General features: G+C 31.4%; 1 protein-coding gene across 1 annotated transcript in view; it reads left to right on the forward strand.

Annotated features, from left to right (window-relative positions):
• The first annotated feature begins 203 nt into the window (after positions 1-203).
• LOC118190227 (uncharacterized) overlaps positions 204-14,197 on the forward strand; it is a 77,833-nt gene continuing 63,839 nt past the window's right edge. Inside the window, exon 1 of the mRNA XM_035360903.2 lies at positions 204-368. The gene's annotated coding sequence lies outside the window, so the exon portion shown is untranslated. The remainder of the gene's footprint in view (positions 369-14,197) is intronic.

Genomic DNA, 14,197 nt, shown 5'->3' on the forward strand with positions numbered 1-14,197 from the left:
GTTTTATATAGAACAAAAGAATGAAGCAAATGTTAGATTTCTGAAAATTGCCGCCAAAAATTTCTCACGGACACCCATTTTAAGATCCGGCAAAAAGCGTTTCTTTAGTGGAGGATGTCTCAGGTTAGAGTTGCTCAAGCGAAAACGAGAAACTAGTTCAATTCGTTGCGAGTGCTCAGGGCTGCCAAACCGCGTGTTCCGTATATATCTTCAAACAAGTTGGCCTAAAACTCATTTACCGAGTTTTGCTGCCTTGCGCGCTCAAGAGCAACTTTTCCCCGACGCACCTTTCTCCGGAATATTATTCCTTTTCAGGAGCTTGACTTTTTCTCTTTTGACTGGGCGCACTCATAATTGGTCCTACGCAGGTACGCTTTTGTGCTTTGTTCTTCCTTAGTCATCAAAGTAAAACAATATACAGACCCCTTCTATAGCATCTATACAAAATCCATATATAGGATATGTAGTGTATGTAAATTAGCAGTTACGTATGAAATTTAAGTGCCTTATACTATACAAATTTTATTATATAATTTTTATTTTTTCTGCATAATATTTATTTAGACTTCTTATACATATATACAGCTAAAGCAAATGGATATGCGTATAAATTTTAAAGAAATATATGCATATATAGAGTTCTTTTCTTTAGTAACATAGATGGGGATTTTAATTTACGGGAAGCTCTGAATGTATTGTTCAGGTAACTAAAGCGACGGTAGTTCATATATATCTAAAATAAAAATTTATATCTTAATTTTCTGGGAAATATGACATGACTTATAGTTGCAAAGTATTTGTGGCGATATGGGATTTTGATTACCTTGCGTAACTATTTTTACTGGATTAGCAAATACTATATGCTAAAAATATAGAGATATAGAGTTGAAAGTTGAAAAATTATCTCAAGGATATTGCAGTAAATATATAGAATTATTTTTTTTAAAATTGAATAAAATTAGCTTGAAAAGATAAAATATTTTCAAAAATAAAAGCTGCATACTTTTTAATGGACTTTATTTTACACGTGAATTACATAAAACTTTGTTTCCTCTTTTTATTACTTTTTTATCTTTTCATATTTTTAATTTAAATATGACAAATGTTGTAAAGATAACTATTTAAAGTGCTTTCTAGAAAGAACAGCTTATATTACTAGCACTTCCCTGAGAAAAAATTCTACAGGATTATTACAGAAACAAGCTTCACATTTTTCCAAAATTTACTGCGAAACAAACTGTTTCGGCTGACTAAAATACTTTAACTTTCATTATGTCATTATACTGAGCTTTCTAAGGAAATGATTTATTCGAAGCGATGCAACAATGCGGTCTCTTCATATGACTGCTTTGTTTCAAGACATGAATAAAAGATAGCAATAGATATGCATAATTCCAATGAAATTTTTCGATAACTTTCACTATACCTTTTTGTCTTCAGTAACAGACTTATAATTACCTACTACTCACAGCTAAAATTTAATTTATTTTAGAGAAGATTTGATTTTCAAAATAATTTAATATTTGACTGCAGTAATATTGTTGCGTGCGTACGGGTTCGTTATGAAATGAATGCACAAGTCCGATGAAAAATGAATAAAAATTTATTATTATTACAACAAAAATGCTTAAATTTTCTCAAATTATCATGCAGTATTACAATATCTCACAGTAGTTATCTTTTAACTACTCAAATGTACAATAGAACGTAATTCAAAACAGCTAAAGAACGCTAATCCGCGAATTCGCTATAATCAACAACGGCAGTTTTCTAAACAACAACAAACTAAGCAACTACTACAAACTGAGATGTTTTCCTCCTTTTATAAGATTTTAAAATCACGCGCTAGAATTTTTCAGTACTTTCTCGAAATCAAAAAGAGATATTTATTTATTTAACGCACGCGCTCTTGTATTTTTAATTTTTCCGGCTTAGCTTTCTTTTAATATTCGTCACGCGCTGCACTGCGCGAGAAATAAAACCATTTAATTTATAATTGAACTAACATTAGCTTTTTTTAAATACCAAATTCGTAACAATATATTTCTTTCAACTTGTTACATTAAATCCATATCAATTCCTACCATTCCGTGCACGATGTGACGGTTTTTGGTTCCATGCACAATCTGACAGTTGGTTTCTGGCACGGGTACCGAATGCTTGCCAGAAACCTCATAAAAAATTTTACTTTTGTTAATAATTACCTGATTTTGTTTGAACATGTTTATTGCTTACACATTACTTTAACTTACACCTTAAACGGAAACTGCTTTAAATGAGTTTAACATCAGTAAACTTGGAAGGATCAGAAAGATGGTGTCATCCTGTTAAAATAATAAATCTAGATATTCTGTATTTCAAGTTACATGTGTGTGTATATAGTATATATGTAGATAGTAGATATAATACATATCTGTGTGTTTGTGTGTGTAAAATAAAAAAATATGTAAGGCAAAATCCTTAATTTAATTTGCAATAGTCCCTCAACTTTCCATTTTGATTTGTCTATTCTCCCGTTCCATCGTATAGTACACTAGCAACAGAGCGGTAAAGTCGCTGAATTCTAGTAGTTGGATTAGAGTTTCAAATCCCGGCGAACGGGCTAACTGCATTCACATTTTCTTGGTCCCCCCCCATATGTAACATGGATAAGAGCCAGTTTTCCTTAGATATTATCAACGAAGGCATCCGTCGCCTTAGGCAGATAGCTATCAGTACTTTGCCTTAATTAAATAAACCAAACCCAAACCATTTTATAAATAATGACTGTTTATGATAAATCTCTATGAGCTGCTTCCTAATTCACAAGCGGCCGAGCGCTAAACACTGGTAGTTCGACCTCAGTTCCAGGCAAACGGGCTTGGCTGCATAGGCCATTTTCGTGGTTTTTCCCATGGGTACGTGTATAAGAGCGAGTTTCCATCCGAAAGTCCTCCATAAAGGCATCCCATCACTCAGGCAGATAGCCCTAGCTTGTCAAATAAACCAAACCAAACCAAAAACCTGAACTGCGTCTTTTTGAAATTAACCGCTGTCATATGTTTCTTACACAACGCTCTTACATAAAGATATCAAGTAATAATAATTTTAGGAAATAGTTATTAGTCAATCAGAGGAAACCTAAACAAATCACTTTGAACTAAAATTTCATCGTGAACATCTCATATTCACTTTCACTGCTCTAATTTATCTATGCCGGCTTCGAAATGCTTGTTAACTAGAAACAAAAATTCTGATGTGTACACCTCATGACTTCCTTGTACGGAATATTAAATTATACGCATTTTTTCTTGCATTTCATTTAAACTTATTGGATTGAATTAAATCTACTTCGCCGACACCGCATAAATCACAATAGAATAAATGCATTCTTTAAAATTGACTGTAGTATGTTTTACCATAGCGACATTCTGGCGCTAGATTCACTTAACAGTATTATATTTCGTTCATATTATAACTCATAATGCACAAAATTTATATCATTTAAAGAATAGAATTATCTAATCGTTTTCACATGTTCTATTCAAATACTATAATAAAGCTAGAATGATGTATAAAAGAAATTAAGCAAACAAAACAAAAAGAGTTTTTCACAGACGATTGAGTATTTCTCATTCAATTAATTCAGTTCTCACTTCGCGAGAAGGCGAAAATACATAAAAACTCAAAATATCTATATTAAAAATTACGAAGTAAATCTTAAACACTTATTTCCTCGAAAAAATTCCAGAAAGGATTAAGCATGATTTAATTGGCAATAATAAATTAAGGCGTTATCTTTGTTGTCGCAAAGCTAAATTTCTCTAGATTGGCAACAAATCCACTAGTTTGCTGTTTCAAATGTAAACAATCAATGGCCGCCATGAAAATAAAGGCTTAGCGGCACTTAAACAACTTTAAAATTGTTGATAATTCTAAAAATATTGCATACAGATTTACTAAAGGCATAAAAACCTTAACCGGAAGATAAAAACAACATAATTCAATCATTTTTAAAGCAAAAAATGTACAATTTACAAACATATAAGAGTGAAGAAACTGAGATCACTGAGCCGGGTAACGGAATGGATATATATATAAATATATTTATATACGTTTGGTGCGGCCGATTGCAACCATAATACGAGGTGCACATCTACATGTTATAGCAGTCCTATATACAAAATTTCAACGTTCTGAGGTTACTAGTTTTTGAGTTATGCGAGATACGTACGTACGTACGCACGTACGTACATACGCTCGTACAGACGCCACGAAAAATTCTCTTCAGAATTAATTTTAAAGCAGTTTTATAATGCGAGGAAACGAGTCTTTTATTCTGTTCTTACGTACAGATATCACGCAAAAACATCGTTAAATTGCTTTCGATAGCGGTCAAAATGGATATTTTCGTTGAAATATGCTGCCTGAAACTTTTCGAGATTACAATACTTCCTTTTTACTTCCTTGTACAAGGAAGTAAAAAGGAACATCAAAATCGCACATGATACCAAACTTCTCCTATGCACATTTATTTACTATAAAACATATGACTTCAAATTTTCCAAATTATTTCTTATATATATATATATATATATATATATATATATATATATATTAATATTATATATTTTCAAATAGAAATTTCACTTAATTTTTCTTTTTTGAAAATGTAAAACTTTCAACAAAAGCAATCGAATGAAACGAATGTCAGCTTTTTATTTTACTCATATATTAATGATATCATTAAGCAAATACACAGCTGAAAAGCATTCAGACAGAAGCTTGTCCATCTACATGAAATCTAACTTAAAATCAAAAAAATTCCATTTTTCTCTCCTGCATTCAAAAAAACGAAGGCGTGATTTCAAGTTGAATGTACCTCCTTTTTTATTCATTTTGCATAATTTCGCATAAATTTTCTTTTAAGGAACGAATGTTGAACTATATTATTGGTTAAACAAAAAGTTTATTAGATTGTTACATACTGAATAAAAGTTCGAACCTATGCGTTGTTGTACGACTAATAGAAATGTATTTTCTGATCATCTTTAAAAAGACATCAAATTAATTTCCTTGGAAGCTATTTTGACTAACTGCACATTTTATAAAAAGAAAGACATAATCTGAGAAGACAGCAACGAAAGCAAATTCTTCCAAAAATTTATTTGCATATATTTACATATATTTCATCTAAACTAAGTCACCTAAAACTACTCTGAAAAGCCATATTTTTGAAAACTAACGTATTGTATTTTTGAAACTTCGTCCAAAAAATAAACTATTTCTCCGAAGAAAGTATAATTTTTTATAAGCCCCGAAGAATTTAATCTTAAAATGTGTATAATATTTTTGCACAAAATAGTTTTCAATTAAATACTTTTTGTGATAGAGGAGCTGTTAATCAGCTGAAATGTTTTTTCCTTGGTAGTTGAAAAAACACCAGTATGAAATAACTACATTGAATATCAATTGCAACAAAATATTCATGAATAACTATCATGATTTTTACACTTTGAATTATCATGCTTTTAAGTGTATATTTTGAAAGAATAATTTTTTATTCTGCATTTTCTTGTGGATCATTTGTTTTTTAATTAATACTCTAAGGATGAATCATTGTTATTCTTAATTTACAAAGTGCTTCTTATTCTATTGTAAAGTAAATTTAATTTTTTTGTACTTTCAAGATATATAAGTTCCGCACAATGGTTAATAACAATGGATTACATATATGAACAAGGATTAGAAAAGAAACATCTCTTTTCCAAGGTCATTAAAGTTTTCTCTCTAGCTTAACAGAGATAAACGAAAGAATTTAAAATGTGTCACCTTTTTATCTTATTTCCTGTTCTTAATTCCTTCAGACGAATAACTTCTATTAGTACACGCTTTTAAAAAACCGCAAATATCATCACACGAAACTTAGCATATGATATTATCGATAGATATGTAAATCGCACACAGAAATAAACAATCTACAGAATTCGCAAAGTCGTGTTAACTGTTTTAAAAGAAAACAAAAGACGATATTTACTTTTGAAGTTCCTTATTTCTTGATTGCAAAAGAGCAAGCTCTAAAGTTCTTTTCCTTAATTCAGTTTTACATATACGAGAAATCTACAAATCTCGAAAAATTTTAATGAATCTATTACTTTGAACACGGATTGCATCTTGATCGTGATATTCCTTTAAGCGTGCTACCATATTTATGATAATAACTCCGTACGTTTTAATATTAATCTCTATTTACTCGTAATTCACAAACCACTTTTATGCAATTCCCCCCCCACAAAAAAGTTCGGTCCTTTTGTGTTACAAAGTAAACAATGACAGACATTCATTATAGACTTCCGGTTTAATTATTCAAGTATAATGCTTTAGTTAGAGGATCTACATATGTTCATTGCAAAATACTTCGTTATCTTAAAAATGTTACAGGCTGTTTTAAAAAAGTGTATACATTTTGAATGATCATGTTTTATTAATATATGGCTTATTTTAAAAGTCTAAAATAATCTATAGAAATGAATTGTTTTTTCGTATAACATTTGTTTTTAAATGTTATCGCTCCAAACAATCATTTATGGGAATCGCGTATCTTCTGCATATTTCACCAAGTATTTCCAAGTACTATTCGCATAACTGTTCTATTCTGTATGGATTATCTCCAATGACAGCATGGATTATACTTGGAATGTAAATGACAGTACTTCAAAATAGGATGAGCATATGGTTTTGAAATTCCTGTCTCCTGATTTGCTTGCCTCACGTATTTTCTGCAGTTTTGTCCATATGTTTCCGTAAAAGATTGTATAGTTCATTGACGTCCGTAGTCTTTCTGGGCATATATATATGCATTCCAAGCAGTTTCATCTGCTTCAAACGTGTCGCTAATTTGAGTGATGGTAAGTCCGATAGGTGAAAGTGTTCGAAATTCTTTCCTAACGTTTCACTTTAGTCTCTATTTTCGAAAAATTTCCGGTAGCACTGTAGGATAAATTTTCTTTGTTAAAGCTTAGTCTAATTTCATTTTTTATTTCAACTTCGTTAAACCTAAAAAGAGCTAAAATTAAAATAATTATCTGCTATTAAAGCACACATATTTGACACTTCCTGTATGTGTAATCATTCCCAAGTTACATAGGAAGACCCAGAACTCACATGTCCGATGAGTATTTCCTATTTTCGGCCTTTTAGTCTTATTTTATACATTTGCAAGGATGCAAAAATCATATACATGGCTTTAGCCTTTCCGTCGCCAAAATGTATGGGCAATCTAAAAGTGATTGGATTCGCATTTAGACCATTTTGAGGTTTTACAAAGTTTCGTCTTGAAGAATGAATCAGCAGTTATATGAGATTTGAATTCGAAACAGTGGACTTAGGAATTGCGTTTATGCTCAAGAATGCCCAGTCTTATGTTTAAACTACCTCTCACAACTCGAGATTCAGGTACACATTTACTTCAAACAGGGGAGAAAAAAAAAAGAAAAAAAATATATTTTCTTTTATTTCTGCTGCGAAATTTACAGCAGTTTCATCAATGTTCTAGGATTGAATGAAATGTAATTATGATTCGGACTCAATGAAAAGCCATAATCAGATTGTTTGTAGAGCTATTAGCTTATTTCGAAGCAGGAGACATGAAAAATGAAAGCAATGCCCTCGCCGGGACTCGAACCACGGACCTCTCGAATATGCTCCGAGCGTGCTGACCACTAAACCACGAAGGCATGCTAAGAAGGCGGGAGAAATACCTTATACGTTATCAAGTAAATAATTAAAACTCTCTGTCTTATATTAATTAAATGATGAATTTAGTTTTCCAAAATGAAATTCCTAATCTCAAATTTAAGATCAGGCAATCATAGCGTAAAATTAACCTAGATTTGATTTAAGAACGCATGTCATGCTTTTTAGTCACGATTTATTCCTGTCAGTTATTTATTTTTGTTTTCAAAAGTTCTTGATATATTCCTGCTTATCTAAATTACCTGTTACGTATAATTGGTTTTTATAATTTAGAAAATATCAAATTATTCAATGGCGCAGTAATTAAGAAATTCGCAATAACCAAATATTTTATCGTAATTATCGTAATGTTATCTATACCAGCAATGAACCTTACAGAACACGAAGGACTTAATTAACTGTCAGACGTAGAAAATTATAAACAAGCGCATAATTAGAATTCATTCGACTAAATAATTCAGGTCATATTATGCATATAAAATGGGCAACTGTCAGAACTTCCAGACATTTTTTTCATGCTTCATTTTTTCATTTAAGTCATCTTCCTTTCATAGAATTAAAAATTGTATTCATTTTTTTTTAGTTCAATTAACGCGTTCACGCCGGCGCGGGCCACCTGTGGCCCGCACTAATCTGTCTCATCGGGCGGCGCGTACCACCGGTGGTACGCATTCGATTGTGTTATTAGACGCTGAAAATTAAAATAAAGAAAAATTAATGTTTATTTATTATAAAAACTTTTTAATAAAAATTATAATTAATAACTATTAGCAAACGTACAACTCGTATACAGGTTTGAACAGGTAATAATCGCGCGCCGCCAGATGAAACGCGGCAAAAGTTCGAGCGCCGTCTCACGGCGAAGAACATAAAAATTGGCCCCGGCATGAACGTGTTAAGTCAATATAACACGCTTGAACGGCGGGCTTTACGAAATATCACTCCTTAAGTACTATATAGTGTGGGGTGTAAAACTGAATATCTCCTACCAATCTACAATGTTTACAAATTAGACGCCATACTTTATTACTGTTTCCAATTTGCCTTGTCGCAATGCTATGGCAGCAGGGTAATTCCTAACCTTGAGAGACTGGATTCGAGTCCAAGTGAAGGCATGAAAGTTTGTAAGTGTTTAGTGTCTTTGGAACATGAGAGGACTGTCCAGCCCAAAGCCGTCTCGAGAGGTTTATGTCAGGCGAAGGGGGCAATCATTAGATCCGTCGTTCGAGACGTTCACCATTAAAATTTGGAAAGAACTTTCCTCTTTCTCACAAGTGTAACCCGATTACCTGAGACAGGGCACCCTGGGCAACGTTCTCGGTGATGAGAAAGCTAAAACGGATGATGGATTTTGGTCATTCTTGATGAATTATTAATTGGCAAGTGTCCGGGTATTTGAAATGACAATAGTATTATTGTTATCAATAATAAAATATAAGGTATAGCGGAGAGTATTTACGTGATTTATATATGCATGTTAGGCAAAATTATATACATTGGTAGCATTTCTATTGATTAAAATTAGGTTTTGCTTACTTGGTAATTCCTAAATCGTGTTTACGCAGTCCTATACAATGGAGGAAAATTTTACCTCATATATAAGCATAATAGTCATTCATTATAGAATTTGTATTTTATTCATTAAGACATAATTCTTTAGTTTAAAGATTCTACAACACCATTTAGTGCGCATCTCTTATTCAGAATGGCGATGATGATGTTTCGAATTGTATTCTGTTCACTTTATGAGTTTTTTACTGAGGGAACTCGTTACCGCATTAATAGTATATATACCTTTAGAACAGAGTTCACTCTATAGTCCACTAGTTATAGTGCAATTCACACTATGGATCTGCTTCGTTTTTATCACTTGTGTATGCATCTCTTAAGTAAACAAGGTTTAAAATGTTTAAATCAAGAATTATGTGTGCTTATATGCAATAAAAATTCAGTATCAGTGATAAAGAAGATATTATAGCAGGCAATTTTTAGTGATAAAGAAGATATTATAGCAGGCAATTTTTAGTGATAAAGAAGATATTATAGCAGGCAATTTTTAGTGATAAAGAAGATATTATAGCAGGCAATTTTTAGTGATAAAGAAGATATTATAGCGGGCAATTTTTAGTGATAAAGAAGATATTATAGCAGGCAATTTTTAGTGATAAAGAAGATATTATAGCAGGCAATTTTTAGTGATAAAGAAGATATTATAGCAGGCAATTTTTAGTGATAAAGAAGATATTATAGCAGGCAATTTTTAGTGATAAAGAAGATATTATAGCAGGCAATTTTTAGTGATAAAGAAGATATTATAGCAGGCAATTTTTAGTGATAAAGAAGATATTATAGCAGGCAATTTTTAGTGATAAAGAAGATATTATAGCAGGCAATTTTTAGTGATAAAGAAGATATTATAGCAGGCAATTTTTAGTGATAAAGAAGATATTATAGCAGGCAATTTTTAGTGATAAAGAAGATATTATAGCAGGCAATTTTTAGTGATAAAGAAGATATTATAGCAGGCAATTTTTAGTGATAAAGAAGATATTATAGCAGGCAATTTTTAGTGATAAAGAAGATATTATAGCAGGCAATTTTTATTTTAACAGACAGGTACATGTTGAAGGACTTCCATGTAGGCATAAAATTAGGCAAAGCAGCTACCTTACGTTTGGGGTGTGTTGTACCATTTGTTGTTGCTTTACCTAGTTTTATATTTTACTTCGGCATGATTCTCTTCTATCTTGTTTCATGTAGGTATATTAGAATAAAATTCACCAGAACTTACTACTTCTTCAACTTCTTCTCTCAATTTTTCGAAAGAATCTCTGTTGGGTGGGTTGGTCTGAGTGTCTTTTGCCTCTCTTTCCATACCACCAACCTTTCAAGAGGATATTCTAACTGTGTATTTTGAATGCCCCACTGCTGCATAGACACTATACAAACATTAATGCCTTCTCCGGGATACGAACCCGGGGCTTCCGGTATGGCGTTCAGTACCACTAATCGCTATACCGGTTAGGCGGCAAATTCAGCAGTCAGTCCTGAGCTTTTATAGTTCATTTTAATTCAGCATAATTTGTGGGATAGTAAACATTATGGAAAACTGAAAGCACATTTGAAAAAATTATGTGCCACGTGCATTACCCAAGAATCATATAATGGCATTAATGTTGAAACAATGTACTTAAGAAAGATTTCTTTTAACCCTCTGCCTGATCATCCCGCGATTTCCACGAGCAACTCAAATGTAGCAAAATTTGCTTATCTTGCGATTTCCGCGGGCATATGTTTTTCTTCTTTTATTGAGGAGCGCATACCGTTTTTTCCCCGTTTAACCATTGAAATAAATTATATATAGTATTAGGCGTTTAGTTTACGTTTCGGCCAACAGATATCGTTAGTTGTCCACTAAATTGCGGCATTTGAGGGCGCGTGGTATTAGCGCTCAAACTTCACTTTTTGGCGCTTTTTTCTTACAGAAATGGCTGATAGAAAACGTTCAGCGATTATCTTGATTATTTAATTAAATTATTAATTAGATTAATAATTAGATTGATTGTTAATTAGATTTATTGAATCTGGCGCAAAAACTGTGAAGCTAGACTTAGCCTTGAACCCTGTTTTGAATTCTATCATACTAAATTACATTTCTAAGGTATTTTTCCCTTAGCGCTTTATATTTTCTTAAATTTTATGCATTTTACTTTTTTATATTATGCAATAAATAAAAATTAACTGTCATTCGACTGAAATTTATTTAAAAACAGATTTTTTTTGGTGATAACATCTGAAATTGTTTTTTCTGGCAACTTCGTTTCTCATGATAAAAATCTATATTAAAATATTTTCTAGAAAGAAAAAGTACATTTTTCAATTCTCAAATATATATATAGATTTAAAAAATGAAAAAAAAAAAAAAAAAAAAAAATCAACTCACACACAATTTTGGAAGCGATTTCGGTTCACAAATTGGGCAGTCAAAGGGTTAAGCATTTTGACTGCCCAATTTTGAGGTTTTTGGAATAGAGAGAGAATTTGGATTAAAAAAAAGGCTATTATAAATTGAAGTGCTGCCCAACCAGTATAGTGGTTACCGTCGCTGACTGCCGTGCCGAAGGGCCCGGGTTTGAATCCAGGAGAAGGCGTGGATGTTTGTAAATGTATAGTGTCAGTGCGGCCTGGTGGCACTCTAAATATGCGGCAAGCCAAATGCCCTCTAGCGTGGTTTGGTGGAAGAGGAGAGGAGAAATCAGCCTATATATGGTAAAGTTGTAAATTTACAACCTCCTTTTTCATGGGGGGGGGGGAGCTGAAAAGCAGGGATAATCTTGCTCGGGATCTTGAGAAAATATGGAAGTTGTTTAAACATCTAACTTCTCTACATTCAAATTTATACAGAGGAAAATACAAATTGAATTCTTCGAATGAATGCAATTTTTTACGATGCAAATGTATTATTGAACGATAAACTGTAAGGCAAAAAAAAATCTTTTTTTTAAAAAGCCATAGGTGTAGAAAGACAGATATTTGTTACACGAATGAATTTGTAGTAAATATTGAGTTTTTCATTTCGAATGCTATGTTCCATGTATGCGAAGTAGCTGAGTATGTGAGAAAACAGTCATAACCCAAATGGCTTTCAACCATTTCACGTCTAAGGATTGTTTTTCAATTACATTGTGGTAGCTGCTTTTTGGTTAATTTTCTAATGACATATAAACAATAATTGTTTTTATTTGAGACTTATGAATAAAATAACGCAAACTAGACTACGGAAAATTCTTCAGAATGAAATAAAAAAATACTGAAAAATACATTATTGATTCACTTTTGGGTTTTATATGTAGTAGTTAATATGGTATCCTTAAATTATATATATCTATGTATAGGTATATATAAACGGAACAAAATATAGAACAAGGTATAAAATATCAAAGAAAAATATATTTATTATACTGTGTTCATTACCATACAACAACAACAACATAAATTGAAGTGGGAATTATATCTTATATATATGCTGAATTTTTATCACACCCCTCAATGGAAGCAAGACAGCATATTATTGAATATTAACCTTCTCATAATTTTCTATTCATTCTTAGAAACAATATTCATTCAAGGCAAATTGCTAATTTTAGAATGACGAACAAATTAAGATAAAAAATAAGCAATGATTCTAAATTCATCATAAATAGAAAATAATTAATCTCTACTGTAAACAGGTACTATTTTAGGATTAATTCTTATCCTTAGAAAGAGTTGATTTTATAGGCATTATATTTGAAGCATTTTTTAAAATTTAAATTAAGGTATCCGACCACGTTCGGAGCACTTTTTTTCAAAAAAGCAGTATAGGTATACTATAAACACATTTTCTCATTTATTATTTACAGAGATTAATGATGGAATATCAAAATGTAATATATTCTATTATTATCCTGCAAAAAATATTAAATTTACATGAAATTTTAAGCAAATTTTAAAACAATTTGAAACATTCTATATAAAAAAATAATTATATTAAAAAAGTCATATAATAATAAATTACATGCTTTTATCTAGGGAATAACATAGGATTTTAAAGATATCTCAAATAGTAAAAATATTACAGAATTTTGAAATATTTTATGAGATTTTGTATAAATTCACGGTCTTATTATTTAAATAACAGGCCATAATTTCAAAAATATTTAATGTATAAATATTCTGGTATGTCATTCCCTAGATAACTATATATTGATTAAGCATACAAAGTTTCATAAAAATTAAATAATAATAATTTGATTTATCGTGCACCAAGTGAGCCAGTTTTTAGAAAAAATAGATTTTGAGAAAAATGCATTTAAAGTGACCCGGATACCTAAAACTCCCCATATCTATAGCTTATACCTTCCGTTTGTTCAACTTTATCTGTTTTTCTGTTTATATTCAGCCTATTTGTTTTTTGTGTCAATTTTTACTCTGGGTAGTGAGTGATATTTTGATTTCCTTAATCGCTCCCTGTCGAGCTTACTAAATCTCTCGACTGCATATTCACCATGTTGCATACCTATATAATTTAAAATATCTAGTAAGCCTAAAAGCACTCTGTTAAAGTGTATAACAGCTATATATGCCCCCAACTTAAGAGTTTGTAATTTCACAATGGCAACCATCGGTATAAATTTCCAAAAAATGTCATTAAAATTTTGTTTGCATTTTGTGTCTTTTTTTATAAGCACTTTTAAAAGAGCTTCTGCTCACATAGTTTTATATACACTCTGAAGAATATTAATTACATTCTTTGGCCCAGTCCTTTAGATTTGTTTGTGTACACTCTTCTAACTGATACAGCTCGCTAATATTTACAAAAAATGTCTAGTCCATCTGGGCACTGACCATGTATAAGTAGTTTTGCACTAGACAAAGTGTGAGAAAATGGAGCAATTACAGCAAATATTGTTCCTGATTCTAA

The sequence above is a fragment of the Stegodyphus dumicola genome, chromosome 8 (genome assembly GCF_044657685.1).
Source record: "Stegodyphus dumicola isolate Sdum_Otavi_A_Nest chromosome 8, ASM4465768v1".
Taxonomy (NCBI): Eukaryota; Metazoa; Arthropoda; class Arachnida; order Araneae; family Eresidae; genus Stegodyphus; species Stegodyphus dumicola.